The 5,517-nt window shown below is 32.9% G+C and overlaps 1 protein-coding gene across 3 annotated transcripts in view; it reads right to left on the bottom strand.

The window, feature by feature from the left end:
* Window positions 1-5,517, bottom strand: part of LOC106882437 (protein unc-80 homolog) — a 286,116-nt gene that overhangs the window by 96,790 nt on the left and 183,809 nt on the right. The gene's annotated exons all lie outside the window — the stretch shown is intronic.

Below are 5,517 nucleotides of genomic sequence, written 5' to 3'. Positions count from 1 at the left end.
ATATATATATATATATAGTGTAAACAGAGTTAGCAGTTATAGTAACTAAGGGATAAAATATCCGTATATACTATTGGTATCCGTTACCTGTATTATCCCTGGGCACTGGTGTGCAGGTACACCATACATGTAGAGTGCAGATAACAACAGGATAAACAAGAGTTTATTAGGAACCAGTGCAAATAATTAGAAAATGGAGAAAACCACAGATTAACAAACACATCCATTGGACCACATTTATATTGTATTTTAATTTGAATGCCTTATGAAGATGAAGAACTTTATTTTCGCATTTATTTATAGACTGCATTTTGGTAACTGATCAGTAATGGCTGTAAGATATGTTATATCACCTATTTTGTAATGTCATGCTTTGTATTAAAAAATAAGTTATAAATGTGGTCCAATCAATGTGTTTGTTAATCTGTGGTTTTCTCCATTTTCTAATTATTTGCATTGTATATATATATATATATATATATATATACATACTCACACACACGCACATGGCCATTGTAAACATCACTGAAAGACCAGTTTATCTTTTCTTTCTCAAGTTAGTGCTTATCATGTCCAATATATTTTATGTTGAGAATTGTTAGTAATTAATTCATTCATAACATATTCACTTTATAATATTTAACTTCTTAATTTTAGAAATCCTTATATATAATGAATATGTACGTATACATATATATAAGTGCATATACATATATGAAATTATCAAAATCCATGTTAAAGGACAGCTTAATATAATATGTAATCCAACACATAGGCACAATATCTGTATGAGGTGGGTTGTGTATGCATATTACATTAAAATATGAAAGACATTACTGAAGTTGAATATAAACTGTATGAAAATACTTCATACATGTACATACATATGTACACCATACAAGTACAACTTAAAAGTTACTGATTCTAATAATACACAAAGTAGTATTTTGTTTTGTCATCTTATCATCACTGTCATCACCATCATCACCACCACCACAACTATTATCCCTGTCATCACCGACACATGAAATGACAAAAGACTGATTTTAAATTTAGACCAAATAGTTTAATGGAGATTATAAACATCAACATAATTCTACATATATATGAAACTGAAAGGAAACAATAATAATAATAATAATAATAATAATTGCAACAACAACGAATTGAACCTCTACCTGTCTTAAAAGTAGTCAATGCTAAAATTCTATGGAATTGTAGCAAAGACTAACCGTCATTAACTTCAACCAACCTGATATAATTTTACATGACAAAACTAAATAGCATTGTAATACTTGACACAGCATTACTAATTGAGTGACTATATAATGTCATGCAGAAGCGAGTTGAGAAATGAAGAAAATTACTCTAACTTAGCTTATAAGAAATGAATTGGCCATCATTCCATTTGTAATTATTACAAATGGGATGATTCACAATTGCTGCTGTAAAGACATCAAAGATGAGCTATAAATATAGAGATAGTTAAAGAGAAAATTCCAGAAAATGTTTAAATATGAAGATCCATATATATTACAAGACTGTTGTATAAGCCCTTTTAATACTTGAGACCAGCCCTAGTTTTATGATAAAAAAAAACTTCTTGTTTTAAAGGGATCTAAATTAAAACCTTCCATTAAAGTTTCATGTTAATCTATATTCCAAATACCAGCTTAATAATTGACAAGTTATCTTAATACTTTATTATTTGCAAAATTACTTGAAACAAAGGTAGTATATTTCTATAGGAATATTGAAAAGAAAGGGTTAAGAACATTTATGGTTGCTGAACTTTTGTATACATGGCTTCCAAGAGGAACCTCATTACTAGTGCGGAAAATATTGATAGCAGGAAAATATTGATGCACTTTTCAAATAACAGTATGCTTGATAAAGTCTTACATCGATACAAAGTCAGAAATTTGGGGGCAGGAAATACATGACTGAATCAACTGTGATACTTGACTAACGTTTTATTTTATTGATGCAGGAAGGAAAAGTTCTTCATGGCAAAATTTGAACTTGAACATGAAGAGCAGGAACAAATACTGCAAAGCATTTTGTCCAGCACTTTAACAGTCGTGCTAATCTACTACCTTATGCCACCTAAATAATAATAATAATAATAATAATAATAATAATCCTTTCTACTATAAGCACAAGGCCTGAAAAAATTGGGGGAGGGGGTTAGTTGATTACGTCAATCCCAGTGCTTGACTGGTACTCATTTTATCAACCCCAAAAGGATGAAAGGTAAAGTTGACCTTGGCGGAATTTAAACTCAGAACATAGCAGCTGATGAAATACTAAGCATTTTTGCCTGGCATGCTAACGATTAATAATAATAATAATAATAATAATAATGATGATGATGATGATGATGATTATTATTACTATTTGTATTGGCCGTGATACTGCACAGTTTGATATTGTGAAAAATCAAAATAGCTTATGATTTGGGAAAAGGATATGGTCAGATAAATCATCTTCCTTTTATGGGTAATGTAAAGATTTATGCAAAAAATGAGAAACAGCTTGAAAATCTTATACATACTGTTTGCATTTCCTAAAATGATGTTGTTATGGAATTTGGGATTGAAAAGTGCACTATGTTGAAAATGAAATGAGGAAGATTTGAAGGAAGCCAAATGGACAAACAATGAAAGTGGTTGAGAAAGGAAAATAGTATAAGTATTTGGGGATATTGGAAGCAGATGAAAGGAAAGATGAAGAAATGAAATAAATTACCTGTAGAGAATATACAAGGAGAGTGAGAAAATTATTGCAGTCAAAGCTGGATTAAAAAAATGTTATTGAAGCAATAAATGCAAGAGCAGTACCCTTAATCAGATATGGAGTTGGAATTGTAGACTGGACCAAAAATGACATACAGAAACTTGACAGTGTATAGAGCCCACCATCCGAAAGCTATCAACTGGCTGCACTTAAAGAGACCAGGGTAGAAGAGGCTTAATTGTTATGAAGAGTGTGTACAAATGGAAAGAAAAAGCCTACTAGAATATTTACAGAACAGCACAGAGAAACTATTAAAGACAGTGAATAAGGAACAGGTGATCAAGTTTGGAACAGGAGAAAAAGACAAGAATGAAATTCAAAGAGAGCACATTAGACAAATTGAAGAGAAACCTTTGTGTGGTCAATTTTGGAGAGTCAATGAAGACGTATGTGGAAAAAAAATCCAGGGCTTGACTAAAAAAAAGGGGCAATTAAAAAAAGAAACGGAAATCCTAATTATAGCAACCCAGGATCAAGTGATAAAAATAAATAATTTGAGGAAAAATGTATATGGGGAGGATGTGTCAGAAAAATGTACAGTCTGTTGAACTTGGAATGAGACAGTGGCACACATTGTTGCAGAATGCCCCAAGCTGGCACAGGAGGAAAGTTGTAAAAGTTTTACACTGGAGGCTTTGCCAGAAATGGGGATTTGAAGCTGGAGACACATGGTATGAACACTGAGTTGAAAGAGTGCTGGAGTCAGAGATTTGTAAGATTTTGTGGGACTTTCCTATTCAAACAGATGAGAAGCTAGAAAATAATAAGCCAGACAAAACAGTAATAGACAAGGAAAAGTGAAACTGCTTATTGATCCATCATGTCCATTTGATTCCAGGATAATAAAGAAAGAGGATGAAAAAAAAAAAGACAAAAAAATATAATCCCTTAAAATTTGAAATTGCAAGAATTTGGTGTATGAAAAGTTAAGGGTTGTCCCAATAATAATTGGTGCATTGGGAACTAAGCAACAAAATAGACAAATGGTTGAAGGAGATTGAAATAGAATGTCCTGCAGAGCTTCTACAGACAGTTTGCCTTTTAGAAACAGGAAAGATTATCAGGAGGGTTATAAGCACTTGAAAGACTAGTGAAAGCTAGTGGATACCTAAAGTTACAGGTAGTAGTCCACTACTCACATAAATCCTGCCGAGAATAAGACTGAACCTGAATCAAATCAAAGATAATAATAATACTTTCCGCTATAGGGATGAGGCCTGAAATTTTACTGGGGGTGTGGATTACTCGATTATATTGACCTCAGTACTCAAGTTGTACTTATTTTATCAACTCTGAAAGGGCAAAAAGCAAAGTCAACCTCACAGAAAATTGAACTGATAGTGTAAAGACATGAAATGCATCCAAGTATGTTGTCTGACATGATAATGATTCTGCCAACTCAAGGCCACAAACTTTGGGGTAGAATAAAGTCAATTAGATTGCTCCACTTTTCTTGACATGCACTTCATTTTATTGACCCTGGAAGGATGAAATGCAAAAAAAAAAAAAAAGAACGAATACCAAAAGGTATTTTTCTTTGGCACTCTGGTAATTTTACCAATGCACTGCTTTATGTTCAACTACTAATGACTCCTTACATAGATAGGCACATAAATAGACAGATAGATATTTCTAACATAGGCACAAGGCTGCAAATTTTGGGCAAGGGAGGAGAATGGGTCAATGAAATTAACCCCAGTACTTGACTGTTACTTAATCAACTCCAGAAGAATAACAAATAAAATAATGTCGGCATTATAAAATCAAAACCGCTGACAAATGGTATAAACACCATCCTGAAGCTGTGACTGAGGGAGAAAATGTGTCGATTCTCTGGGACTTCCCCGTACATACCGACAAAACTATAAAAGCTAATAAACCGGATATTATTATAAAAGATCAGACGAAAAAGATGTTTATTAATTGGCATGAGTATTCCTTGCGATCACAACATAGCGGCGAAAGAATTTGACAAGATCAGTAAATATAAAGACTTGCTAATAGAAATTGAAAAAATGTGGCATCTCAAGGTGACTACCATACCAGTGTTTGTAGGATCTCTAGGAATGATAAAAAAAAAGGTACTGAAACCTATTTGAAAATGACACCAGGCCTACCATCCCTACAGGAAGTGCAAAAAATCATGTTAACTGGAAGACCCATGTACTGAGAAGAGCATTATCGCTGTGAAAACAACATCCATTCACGAATTTATTTATTTATTAATTTTTTTACAGACATATTTTACCTGTGAATTTGTGTGTGTAAACTGGGAATGCATACAATAAGTTTCTCTGCCCTAGGTGTACGGAAAACATATGGCGAGAAATGGAAGAAAATTTGAAGAAAGAAGGAAATAAAACATAATAATAATAATAATAATAATAATAATAATAAAATCTGAAGGCATCGTCGAAAATAGAAATGCAAAGATCCTATGGGATTTTATGATTCAGTGCGATCATGAGACAAAGAATAGGAAGCTGGACATAATCTTAACTGAGTAAGAAAACAAACTATGCTGGATCATAGATATAGCATGCCCAGCTGACAACAAGGTATGCGATAACGAAGAAAGAAAAGTCGAGAGATATGACAGGTTAGCTTGGGAAATTAATCAGTTGTGGTCGATGAAAAAAGTAGCAGTAGTACCAATAGTTGTCGGAGCCCTGGGAACAGCGAGCAAAAATCTCGAGAAGTACGTGAAACAAATAGAGGCTG

This window comes from Octopus bimaculoides, chromosome 2, assembly GCF_001194135.2.
Source record: "Octopus bimaculoides isolate UCB-OBI-ISO-001 chromosome 2, ASM119413v2, whole genome shotgun sequence".
Lineage (NCBI taxonomy): Eukaryota > Metazoa > Mollusca > Cephalopoda > Octopoda > Octopodidae > Octopus > Octopus bimaculoides.
The sequence above is the reverse complement of the archived record's forward strand: the minus strand, read 5'-3'. Positions and strand labels throughout refer to the sequence as shown.